The sequence below is a fragment of the Cyanistes caeruleus genome, unplaced genomic scaffold, assembly GCF_971803275.1.
Source record: "Cyanistes caeruleus unplaced genomic scaffold, bCyaCae1.hap1.1 HAP1_SCAFFOLD_267, whole genome shotgun sequence".
Lineage (NCBI taxonomy): Eukaryota > Metazoa > Chordata > Aves > Passeriformes > Paridae > Cyanistes > Cyanistes caeruleus.
Window position 1 is genome coordinate 52,501 of NW_028256043.1, and position 13,488 is coordinate 65,988.

A 13,488-nucleotide genomic window follows, 5' to 3' on the forward strand; every position below is an offset into this window, starting at 1 on the left:
TCGATGCATTGTGCCGAAGAATGTAATGCCCATTGTGTGGGGCGGGAGGGGCTGGGGGAATACCCTGATGTGTACTGTGATGATACAATGACTTGCTTATCTCTAGATGATAACGGGATTGATAAGAGCCAGGAAAAGACTGCCACATCCCCACCCACCCAGGAAGAAGCAGCCGTTTTATCAGAGCCAGAGGAAACCACTATTCAACCACCAAACAATGGGGAATCAGAAGACTGCCCTGTCATATCAGTTCCAGATGAGAATCCACCCTGCCCGTGCTGCGGTATTAAAACGAATAAAATGCCTGGATTAATTGAACATTTACTCAGAGCACATGGAATTAGAGAATGCAAATTTAAATGCACCAAATGTGATTTGGAAAATACAAATTTTCACAGCATTGCCTGCCACTATCCAAAATGCAAAGGTAAAATAAAAAAACCATCCCCAGGAAAATGGCCCTGCAATGTATGCCAGATGAGTTTTCAAACTAAAATTGGACTGGGACAACATAAAAGAATTGCACATCCAGCAGTCAGAAACCAGGAGAAGCTAGAAGCCATGAGACCAAAAGAAACATCAGCAAGAGGAGCCCACAAGAAATGCTGGAGTGAAGAGGAGGAAAATCTGCTAATCCAACTAATAAAACAATATGAGGGTAATAAAAACATTAATAAACTGATTGCTGAACACATCCCATCCAAAACTGCAAAACAAATCAGTGACAAGAGATGCTATCTGATGTTAAAACAACAAGCCTCCATTGGATTACAAACTAACAGAAAAACAGAAGAGCAGCCACAGGAAAAAATTCAAAAGCCATCAAAGCGTAAAGAAACCAAAATAAAGCAGTTGAAAAAACACTAGGAAGATATTATCCCATCAAAGATCAGTGATGGCACCTTCATTTTGTATCAGGAAGCTTTCCAAGAAATTCTCAAAAAGAAAAATAAGAATCCCACCCACACCATTAGTGAAATAACCAAAGACTGCATGAAGGTATTTAAAGAGATGCACAGCTGGGAAAAGAACACGGCCTCGTCCGTGGGGCTGTGCCTGGCTGTGCTGCTGGAGCTCCACAGGGACCTGATCTGCGAGGCCCTGTCTGCTGTGGCCACCTGATCCAGCAGGCATTCTCCATTTATTTCAAGACTGTTCTTTTATCATTTTTCTGTAGTGTATAAATAAAAGATGTGTTCTAATAAACAGACTGCAAGACTGTTCTTTTGCTGCCCAGGGTCTGCAGGGCATAGGGGAAGAGGGGGAAAAGGGTGCTTGTGCTCAGCAAGCTGCCCAGGTGTGCAGTGGTGCAGGGAAAATGGCCAGAAGCCCCTTGGCCTTTGGTGGTTGTGCTGAAGGCACAAGCCCTGTCCCAGCCTGGCAGCACCATCTGTGTCCTCCTGCCCATGTGGTGCTGGCTGGATTGCTGAGGGCTCCCAGGTGCGTCTTGATCCAGCTCCATGAGCAGCCCCCAGGCTTGATTTGCCTTGTTCCTGACAACCGGCTGCTCTGGTGCTTCCCTGGGGCTCCTAACTGGAGCAGGTTTATCTGAGGGGGGTGAGAATGCCAGGATGTGCCAGGACCAGAGCCCTGGGGTTTCCAAGGAAGAAACCATCAATACCCTTTTCCAGGAGATCCCAACCCTCTGAATCACACCTGGGATAGAGATCAGCAGAATCGCTGGAGTGCTTAAGACCGGAATGCTGGGAAAAAAACTGATCTTTAATTAACCCCATTTCCTGATGGGAAATAATCCAGGAATTTGGTTCCTGGAATTGGAAAAAGAAGGAAATGTTTTTTTGGGAGGTGCCATATGTGCTCCTGGACGGGGGATTTCCCTAATCCATCCTTCCCTGATTGAGGAATGGAAGTTTGTGGGATGAGCCAGGATTAACAGACCCCTCCCTCAGGTGTGTGATCCAGGATTTTTCTGCTTTTTCCCAGCCCAGGTGAGCCATGTGCAGCCTTCCAAATGGATTGGTTCAAACCAGGAAGGATTTTATTCCCCATGGGAATAAACCTGGGCTCCAAAACACTCCCAGAATGGCAAAATCCTGATTTTAGCAGCTTTTTCCAGCTCCACATTGGAGGAATTCATGGATCTGCTGGATGATGGGTTCTCATCCCAAATAATCTGCCTGTTTGTCGAGGAACACTCTGGTGATGGTGCTGATACAAGTTGTGCTGATCCAGTCTTCTGAGAGTTTTGGGGATTTTTTTGGGGGCGGGATTTCAGGTGTCTGAGACAGCGGGGAGTGAGGCAGGAGAGAATCCAGATCCAGAAAAATACCGGATAGTGCAGGGAATGGGGAAATCGCAGTAGAAACAAGCACAAAGAAACTGGGAAAAAAAGCATTTTTAAGAAGGGAAAAAAAGGATAACATTCCAACCAAATGCACTGGATGCGTATGGATGCTGAAAGCAGGCAGGGAGCACAGAGCCTGTGTGAAACTAAGTCACACAGGCTTCTCTCTCTGGCCTGGGAAAGCATAAGAAGGAATCCCAACAGTTCTTGGTAAAGGACACCAATTTGCAGGTGTTAGTCAAGGGCTGGTGTTCCACTTAAGCAATGAAGGTGATGTGTACCTTTAATGAGCAATGGGAGTTTTACCTCTCAGACCTTCTCAAACATGTGTATAAAAGTAGATTAAGAATAATAAACTTTGCTCTCTTGGACAATGCAGCCAAGGGAGTCAGTGTCGTACTCCTCGCCGTTCCTAATACAGTGCGAGAGAAAAGAATAACTTGGAGGTGGAATAGGAGAAATTCCAACACAACAGGTTACCAAGGCCTGGTAGAGCCCAAATTTTTCATTTTATTTGGGAATTTCTTTTGTGTTTATCAATGTTACTGCATTTTGTTTTTTTCCAGGAAAATCCCGGTTTCTTTCTGATGGGACTTGCAGTTGCCTCCTGTTCTTGTAGTTCTGATTTTGCCCATCCTCATTCCCAAAAGTTTTTAGAAATTTCTGTAAAATGATGAAAATGATGATGGACTGTGGCCTTTTTTCTTTCTCCGTACTTGTGATGCTATTGCAGTGAAAAGAAGAAGAAAAAACACTGATAAGAAATGGTAAAAAAAAAGATAAAAAGATCAGCATTTTACCATGTATCAGTGCTTGGCTATTTGTTTTAAAGCTTTTTGGCAAATGTTCTTTTTGCTATAAAATAGAATTATATGAAGCCCTGAGGAGGTTTAAAAAATAAGAGAGAAAAAGTAAATTATAATTTAAAATTTGGCTTCTTTTTCAAAGGAGCAATCCTTTTAGACTACAAAAGTGTCGTGGTTTTAAAGCAGTAACTAAAAAATTACTAGAAAATTTACTTATTTCTTGCTATGAGATGTGGATTAGAACAAGAGCAAAACAGGCTTAAAACTTAAAAGGAATAAAGTAAGTTCATTAACAAAACTACAAGAATAAGAACACCAGAATAAACCTCCAGAAAAACCTTTTTATCCCCCACTACTTAACCATTCCCTCGTTCAAATGACAACATAGAGACAAAAAAGTTTGGAACTCAGGTGTTTAAAACAGTCCCAATTCCTGATAGAGTCTTTTCATCAGCCTTTGTAGAGAAACAGAAGTCTTCTTCTGCTAATCTATGGAGTTTCTCACAAGAAAACTATTTTTGTTATAGCTTTCTATTTTTCTGATGCCCAGAAATCTGTCATCATATTTTCTCCTCCCATTTCACATCACTCTGAGGTGTGTTATGGGCCATGAGTCTAGGGATGTCATTTTTAAGGATGAGTTATTCAAAGGCAAAAGTTCTCTTCATTTGTCTTTGTGAGCTTCCCTTGAAAAAAGAAATTTTCTCTTTGCCTCTCAAGGCTTCAAATCTTCAACTATTACTTCTCCCCACTCTGTTCCAGCACTTCACTGTATCACAATTCCTCCACCTTTTGCTCAAAATCTATACTTTGAACACTCCATTCCTCCCTATATACTCTGTCATGAATTAAAGGAGTTTTTTCAGGACACTATTGTCCATCTCCATAACTTTAACAGAAAAGTATTTCAGCTTAATTAAAGCATCTCCTTATTCTCTACCTCTTCTGAAGCTTAACTCTTTTCTTTACTGTCTCTGATAGTTTATAAAGTCTCTTTACATGTTGATTACTATATTTTTCTTTTTCTGGAAAAAAAGGATTAATCTGAAAGTCTCATCTGGGTGATGAAAGAGTTAAAATCTTGCCCAGGCTTTGTAGATGGTTCTGTGATCTCTGCCGGAGCAGCAGCTGGAGTTGTCTGCGATGGAAGATTGTTCATGGCTGCTCTGGAGAGTGTGGTCACTGTCTCAGCCCGCCGCAGGTCAAGAGCTTCTTTTCTTTCCTTACTTGGCAGTCTCTGGTGAATTCAGTCACAGCAAAAACTGCAGCCAAGCCAGGGACCGGCCTGGCTCGGCCAGAGCCCGGGGCAAGCCCTGCAGGCCCCATCTCCCGGCCGGGAGCCGCGGCAGGCCCAGCCCAGCCCCTGCCCGGGCCGCATGGGCTGGGCCGGGGACGGGAAGCCAGCTAAAGCTCAGTTACCTTTCACAGACAGGAAACAAAGAGACCAAGAAATTCCCAGGCTTGGGTCTTAAGGTGGTGTCTCACTTTTCAATGGTTAAGAACTGCTGTCAATTCTTAGAAATGACCAGCTGTTGGCTAGGAGACAAACTCCCATCAAGCTCCAGCGGTTTGAACTTCCTTAGGTGTTTCTCTTTGTTTTCTTAAATGCCAATCCATCACAGTTTGATAGACCATGCTGGATTAAATAGCATTTGTTGTTGGCCAGTTTTCCTGATTACATAGGGTCCGGTTTCAGAAATTTTTGGAGTCAATCTAATTGGTGGCTGTGTGGTAGGTATTACAACATGAACATTAAGCTCTCCCCAATATTTGGTATTGTTTTTACCACACACAATTTTGGAGGACAATTGTACAGCTGTTAAATTCAGCCAACAATCTTGATTCCAAGTTTCACAAGATTTAACCTGGCCACGAGATCCGGCGACTTGACTGTGTACAGGCTCAGTGTGGGATCCGGTACTCAGTCTGCAACGTATTGAAACATCATCACCTTGAATTAACAGGAAAGAAGGGAAAACATTAGTTTTGTAATTTAGCACAAAAATCACCGTGTTCACATCATGGTATGTGATTATTACACTAAATATAGGCCTTGCTACAGCATTTGTTTTAAATCTGGAAGTTCATGGTTTATCTGATCTTCATGTCCCTCGGTATTCTTCTGTAGAGAATAAACAAAACAGAGTCTGCCACATAGGGGCAGGAGATTAAAACAATGGAATTATCCAGCACGTGTTTATCCGATGCTCTTTCCCCAAGGCATCGAAGGATACCCATGCATATTCTCCTGTAGTTCTTTTAAAAGCTTCAGCTTGGACTAACCAAGATATAATCCCCACTCTTACCAGCACAAAGCGTAGAATTTCTTGCCACTTTTCCTTTTGCCATACCTGAATCCTGTTTACTTCCCAGTCCTTTTGTTGCCAAAAAGGAAGCCACTCAGTATATCCCTTGAACATAGCATAGGAGTTAGTGTAGATACAGACAAGAGAGGTATTCTGTGCCTCACGCTGGAAAACACTCCAAACAGCTCTCAGCACTGCATCCTGAGTGCTGCTTTCTTCCTCAGTAACAATTCGTTCAGCAGAGGAAAGGTGGAGGCTACTGCCCTGCACCTCCACACCTCTCCCTCTTGTTTGGCAGAGGTATCAGTGAACCAAGAGTTTGCTGATTGTTTTTGCTCACTGTCCAGAACCTGTGAGTGGTGTTGCTTCAGCCCACTGCCCAGAATCAGTTGAGGGCAAGGTGGAGTGCTTGGTACAAGGGGGCTGGAATCCTGCCACTGAGAGACCAATTTACTTAATTTTTCAAGCGGCAGGTTAACCATTAAACCCTTCAGTACCTCTTTCTTCACCCCCAAGTTCCACCAATACTGTAGACTAGAAATTTGCCTACCGTTTTCTGTTTTTATATTAGGAGGGGTTTCTTTAATTATCAAGTCAGGTTTGTCATGGCTGCTACTTAAGCTCTCAGTTTTTTGTATCACCTGATTTTTTACAGCTCCTTCTGTTATTGAGAAGATGTTAGAGTAATGTTCAATCTGTTCATACCACTTTCTCACTGAGGCCCTCTGGACCACCCCATTGGAGGGGGGAGTCCCAGTACTGACTGTCTTCATAACTTCAAAAGGGCCTTTTAATGCAATTGGTTGTTGTTGTGCAGTTTTTCCTACTTCTATGAGAGCTGGAATAACTACAAACAATCCTTTTTCCCAGGTAGTGTAACTCTTTTCAGCATCTTTATTTTTTATTACTTCTTTTTCATCTCCTCCCACGAGGATATCATCTATGGTTGTTTCGAGGAGAATTGCTGTAGGTTTCAGTGATTCTGGAAGACCACAAATTAAAGGGGTCATAATTTTAGCATTCACAGGTAGCAACATTGGTGATTCATAACCAGCATTTAATTTTCTTTCATGAATCACTTGCAAACAAGCTGCCTTATGAATATTTTCTAGAATTTGGTCTGGGGAACCAGCCAAAGCTACAGGATCTCCCCTTTCCAGGGGGTTAAGTCCCCCTGCCCAATATGCAGCTCGCTGGGTTAGGGACCATGGGTTGCGGTTATCTCCTGTTGTTAAGAAAACACCATGTCCCAAATAACCACTTGCTTCTTGTTCTGTTCATCGAATTTGATCTCCCCCTGTGAGAGACACTCGGAATACGTATTCTGTCTCTGAGTCATGAGGGAGACGCCCGTACTCCTTTTTTAACTTAGCCAATGCAGTAGCAGTGTACGGGATTTCTTTAGTGGTTATATGCAGATCAAGATCTTCATCACTGATGTAGTTATATTCTGTTTTAATCAAAGGTCTTACTTGGGAGCAACAGTTTTCACCACAATTTTTTACCAAATGTAAATCTGCTTGAGGATATATGTGATTTGTCTGAGGAGTTTCTTTTTCCAGCAACTCCTTAAAGGAGTCAGCACACTGAATTTTTGGCACACTCCTCACTCAGGGCAGTTTGTAAGAAATTATTTTCTTCATTTTGCAAACTTTCAACTAAATTTTGTAGGGATTGACTAACTGCATTTTCTTCCTACCTTTGTCTCGTGCGAGCCTCTACAGCTGACGTAAGGCAAGCTCCCAATACAGAACAAATTATGGCTTTATTACGGCCAAATTTGAACTTTGCCTCATGTTGCAGGGAGCAAATTCTGTCAGTTACATTTTCCAGCTTGAACCAATTATTTTGAGCCCATTCTTCCCCAGCTGGAGAGGGCCTAGCATTATGTTTTGCTAACAAAACAAAATGCAGCTTTATCTTTTGCACTAGAGTTTTCAGAGTTTTCATTCATCTTTGTTTGTGAAGGGACCAATACCACTACAGGGAGTAAAGTAAAACTTAGTTACACTACGTAGCCCATGCTATGTTTCCCTTTGCTTCCCTGAATGGGTGAAGAGACCAAATCTGCTTGTGACTCTTTCAGTTTAAAAGATCTGCTGGTCTCTCTGCTACACCAAGCAGTCAAAATAGAAAAAAATATCAGTCCCACCTTTTGCACTCGAAGATCCCTTGTGAAATTCTGAAGACAGAGCCCTCAAATGAGTGTAGGGGTGCTTTTCACCTGGGCATGTGCAGTTTGTGAGAAATTCGAGTCGCCTCCCTTGCTTTCTAAACACTGCTCAGCAGCGTGGCAGGCTAGGTGAGGCTGAAGCGAAACGTCCTTCCCTGATACCGACTGCACAACAACCTGCAACCACTTCTGTCTCTCAGAATCCTGTCCATGATGCCAATTTATGTCACGATCCGCAAGGTGGGATTCGTGATGTGGCTCTTTTATTTGATCGTGGAGTACAAAAGATTATCAGCAAACCAGGGACTCAAACAGCAGAACACACTTTACTGAGTGCTCATCAGCACTAATATGCGATAGAGGGAAAAGAGGAGAAAGCAAAGCACAAAGAAAGAGAGTAAGGGGATTATAGCTACCAATGTCGAAGTCCACTCCGCCATCCAACGATGCAGAGTCTTCTGTCTGTTGGTGAGATCTCAAAGGAAAGTAAGTTTTGGATTTATTTTACAATTTTTATTTTATTTTATAATATTTTTAATTTTTTATTATTATGTTTTTATTTTATTATAGAAATAAATTTTATATTTATTATAGAATTATTTCTTTTATATTATTATTATTATTAAATTATATTTTATTTTATATTTGGGTGTTTTTTATAGTTTTTTACAAAGCGAGGGGCACAAGGCCAAAAACAGAAGAGATTGATGACCATTGTGATGAAACCCATTGCTCGGGGGGGGCAGATGTGTGGTACAAATCTCTTCTCGCCAGCAGGAACGAGGGCAGTGTACCATGGCAGCACAGCAAGCACACTGGCAAACAATCACTTGGCAAGCATCCACCTCAACCAGGTCAGAGCCCCTGTACCGAGTCCCTTGTGATATTCAGGGTCCTTCCTTGCAGCAGTTGTAAGACAGATGGGAGAATCTTCGGACCATCTCTTACAAAGGCTGAAGTGGAGCAGGGTTCCATGTGAACAGAAGTTGAACATGGGTCAGTTGGTCCTAAGCAACAGGCGAGCGTCGTTCCAAAAGGGCAGGCGATGGCCTTGTCATGGTTTTAAAGCAGTAACTAAAAAAATTACTTCTTTCTTGCTGTGAGATATGGATTAGAACAAGGGCAAAACAGGCTTAAAACTTAAAAGGAATAAAGACAGTTTATTAACAAAACTACAAGAATAAAACCACCAGAATAAACTTCCAGAACACTCTTTTATCCCCCACTACTTGACCATTCTCTTGTACATGTGACAACATAGAGACAAAAAACTTTAGAACTTTGGTGGTTAAAACAGTCTCGATTCCTGCTAGAGTCTTTTCATCAGTCTTTGTAGAGAAACAGAAGTCTCCTTCTGCTAACCTATGGAGTTTCTCACAAGAAAACCTCTTTTGTTATAGTTTTACATTTCCCTGATGCCAGCTGCCCAGAAATCTGTCATCAGATTTCCTCTTCCCATTTCACATCACTCTGAGGTGTGTATGGGCCATGAGTCTAGGGATGTCATTTTAAGGATGAGTCATTCAAAGGCAAAAGTCTTCTTCATCTGTCTCTGTGAGCTTTCCTAGAAAACAGTTTTCTCATTGCCCTCAAGGCCTCAAATCTTCACTTCACCCTGCTCCAGCAACTCACTGTTACACATTTGTATCACAATTACTCTCTCTTTTGCTCAAAAATCCACACTTTGAACACTCCAAGCTTCCCAATACTCTGTCATGAATTAAAGGAGTCTTTTTAAGCTATTATTGTCCATCTCCATAGCTTTAACAGAAAGGTATTTCAGCTTGTAAAGCATCTCCTTATTCTCTCTTCCCCATTTAAAACTTAACTCTTTTCCTCACTGTTTTTAGTGGTTTTATGATGTCTTCTTCATGTTGATTGTCTCTCTCTTTCTCTGTCTTTCTGGGAAAAAGGAGTAATCTGTACATTTTATTCAGGTAGTAAAAGAATTAAAAGCTTTAGAAAAGCTGCAAGAGTTCATGGTGTCAGGTTTCAGTCCAGCAGCAGAAACTGAAAACTAAACCAAATTGGCCGGCTCTGCTTTCTTTTCCTCCGTCCCCCCCCCTTCGTCCTCTGTGGCCTTGTCCGGCCTGGAGGGCGGGGGGGGAGAGGAGGAGGCCAAGACAGAGCCTTGTTACCTTTTCAGAAGCCAGAAACAAAAGAGGACAAGAGTGCTCTGACTTTACATCTTAAGGAGGTGTTCACAGGGTGACTCTACGTTTTAATGGTCAAAACTGCTGTCAATTGTTAGAAATGACTGATAATTGGTCTGGAGGAAAGACTGCCATCAGCCACCAGCACCTTCAACTTCCTTAGCTCTCAAAACTACCATAAAGGTAAAACCACCCCATGACACTGTGACACAACCGCTGTGAATGTCCCAGTTTCCACCTCTCTGTGACAGCACAGCAGGGACAGCCCCAGTGTTCTCCTCTCTGTGACACCACAGCAGGGACAGCCCCAGTGTTCTCCTCTCTGTGACACCACAGCAGGCACAGCCCCAGTGTTCTCCTCTCTGTGACACCACAGCAGGCACAGCCCCAGTGTTCCACTCTCTGTTACGCCTGTCATGGTTTTAAAGCATTAGTTAGAAAATCACTGTAAAACTTACTCATTTCTTGCTGTGAGATGTGGAAGATGAGAAGGGCAAAAGAAGCTTAAAACCTAAAGGAATGAGTAAGTTTATTAACCAAACTACAAGGTTAAGAATGCAGAATAGTACTTCCAGAAACCCTTTTTCCCCACCACGCTGCCATTCCTGTCTTTAATTGACAACATAGAGGAAAAAAACCAAACCCTGGTGGTTAAAACAGTCCAAACTTTGCTATAGTCTTTTCAGCAGTCTTTGTCAAGAAAAAGAAGTTCTTTTTTGTCAGTCTATGGAGTTTTTCATAAGAAAACCATTTTCTCGTGGCTTCCTATTGCTCTGATGCCAGTGGCCCAGAAAACTCTGCCATCAGTCCTTTCCTCCCATTTCACACCACTCTGAGCTGTGTTCTTGGGCCATGATTCAAGGGGTGTCCTTTGAAGGATAAGATCTTCCAAGGCAAAAGTTCTCTTCATTTGTCTCTGTGACCATCTCTGGAAACAGAAATTTTTGCTTTGTCTCTTAAGAGCCACAAATCTTCAACAACTCTCACTTCTCCTTTTCTCTTCCAGCATCTCCTAGGATTACAACCACTTCACCCTTGACTCAGCTTTATCAATGAATTACTTTTGCTCAGATCTACACTTTGAAATACTCCATTCCCCCCAAAATACTCTTTCAGGAATGAAAGGAGTTTTTTCAGGACATTATTGTCCCTCTCCATAGCTTGAACAAAAGAAAACTTCAGCTTATTCAGGCATCTCCTTTTTGTCTTCCCATCTGAGGGTTAATTCCTTCCCTTGCTGCCTTTGATCCTTGATGCTGTCTCTTTCCATGGTGATCCCTCTCTCTTCCCCTCTCTCTGGAAAAAGGATTAATCTGCAAGTCTCATCTGCCTAGTGAAAGGGTTAAACTCTTGCCCAGGCCTTGATCTCTGCCGAGGCAGCGGCTGGAGCAGTTTGCCAGGGAAGATTTTTGGTAGCTGCTCTGGAGGAGTGTGGCCACTGTCTCAGCACACTGCAGCTCAAGAGCTTTCCCTCCCCTTCCTCGGCAGTCTCTGCTGAAAGCCAGCAGCGTCAGAAACTGCAGCCGAGCCAGGACGTGGCCTGACCCGGCAGCCCCGCTGCACAAGGTGCAGCGAGCCCTGCGAGGGCTTCAGCCCCTCTGGGAAGGGGCTCCTGTCACTTCACAGTCGCCATCCAGCACCAGGAACCGCAGAACTCCAGCCAGCCCCGCTCCCCGCCGCGGCCTTGTCTGACGTGGAGCGGCGGAGGCTGAACCAGAGCCTTGTTACCTCTTCAAAAGCCAGAAAGCAAAGAGAAAGAGAAATTCCCAGGCTTAAAATAGAAAGGGTGGTGTTCACAGCTTCATGTCACTTTTCAATGGGCAAAACTACTGTCAATTCCAGAAATGGCCAGGTATTGGCCAGGACAAAAAACTCCAATCAGTTTCCAGCAACCTTAACTTCCTTAGCCGTTTCTCTCTTTTTCATAAATGTCAATCTAACACACACTAGCACAAGTGACAGCCCCAGTGTTCCCCTCTCTGTGACACCACAGCAGGGACAGCCCCAGTGTTCTCCTCTCTGTGACACCACAGCAGTGATAGCTACCATGTCCTCCTCTTTGTGACACCACTGCTGTGACTGTCCCAATTTCCCCCTCTCTGTGACACGACAGCAGGGACAGCCCCAGTGTTCTCCTCTCTGTGACACAACAGCAGGCACAGCCCCAGTGTTCCACTCTCTGTTACGCCTGTCGTGGTTTTAAAGCATTAGTTAGAAAATCACTGTAAAACTTACTCATTTCTTGCTGTGAGATGTGGATGATGAGAAGGGCAAAAGAAGCTTCAAACTTAAAGGAATGAGTAAGTTTATTAACCAAACTACAAGGTTAAGAATGCAGAATAGAACTTCTAGAAACCCTTTTTCCCCACCACGCTGCCATTCCTGTCTTTAATTGATGTCATGGGGTGGCTTTACCTTTATAGTGATTTTAGGAGCTAAGGAAGTTGAAGGTGCTGGTGGCTGATGGGAGACTTTCCTCCTGACCAATTATCAGTCATTTTTAAGAACAATTGACAGCAGTTTTGACCATTAAAAAGTGAATTCAAACTGTGAACACCGCCCTAATATGTAAAGTCAGAGCACTCTGGTCCGCTCTTTTGTTTCTGGCTTCTGAAAAGGTAACAAGGCTCTGTCGTGGCCTCCTCCTTCTCCCCTGCCCCCTCCCCCCCCAAGCCGGACAAGGCCGCAGAGGACGAAGGGGGGGGGACGGGGGCGGGGGGAGCGCGGAGGAAAAGAAAGCAGAGCCGGCCAACCTGGTTTAGTTTTCAGTTTCTGCTGCTGGACTGAAACCTGACACCATGAACTCTTGCAGCTTTTCTAAAGCTTTTAATTCTTTTACTACCTGAATAAAATGTACAGATTACTCCTTTTTCCCAGAAAGACAGAGAAAGAGAGAGACAATCAACATGAAGAAGACATCATAAAACCACTAAAAACAGTGAGGAAAAGAGTTAAGTTTTAAATGGGGAAGAGAGAATAAGGAGATGCTTTACAAGCTGAAATACCTTTCTGTTAAAGCTATGGAGATGGACAATAGTAGCTTAAAAAGACTCCTTTAATTCATGACAGAGTATTGGGAAGCTTGGAGTGTTCAAAGTGTGGATTTTTGAGCAAAAGAGAGAGTAATTGTGATACAGTGAGTTGCTGGAACTGAGTAAAGCGAAGATTTTGAAGCCTTGGGGCAATGAGAAAACTGTTTTCTAGGAAAGCTCACAGAGACAGATGAAGAAGACTTTTGCCTTTGAATGACTCATCCTTAAAATGACATCCCTAGACTCATGGCCCATACACACCTCAGAGTGATGTGAAATGAGAGAAGAACTGATGACAGATTTCCGGGCAGCTGGCATCAGAGCAACAGAGAACTGTAACAGAAATAGTTTTCTTGTGAGAAACTCCATAGGTTATCAGAAGGAGACTTCTGTTTCTCTACAAAGACTGATGAAAAGACTGTAACAAGAATTGGGACTGTTTTTAACCACCAAAGTTCAAAATTTTTTTTGTCTCTATGTTGTCATGTATACAAAGAAATGGTCAAGTAGTGAGAGATAGAAGAGTTTTCTGCAAGTTTATTCTGGTGTTTTTATTCTTGTAGTTTTGTTAATAAACTTTCTTTATCCCTTTTTAAGTTTTAAGCCTGTTTTGCCCTTGTTCTAATCCATATCTCACAGCAAGAAATAAGTAATTTTTTAGTTACTGGTTTAAAACCATGACATCTCCTTTCAAAACCTAGTTGAAATTTTGC

The 13,488-nt window shown here is 42.9% G+C and overlaps 1 long non-coding RNA gene across 1 annotated transcript in view; it reads left to right on the forward strand.

Annotated features, from left to right (window-relative positions):
- Positions 1-950, forward strand: part of LOC147645481 (uncharacterized) — a 1,705-nt gene extending 755 nt beyond the window's left edge. The window contains exon 2 of the long non-coding RNA XR_015282341.1: positions 107-950. This is a non-coding gene — a long non-coding RNA (uncharacterized LOC147645481). The remainder of the gene's footprint in view (positions 1-106) is intronic.
- The last annotated feature ends 12,538 nt before the right edge of the window (positions 951-13,488 follow it).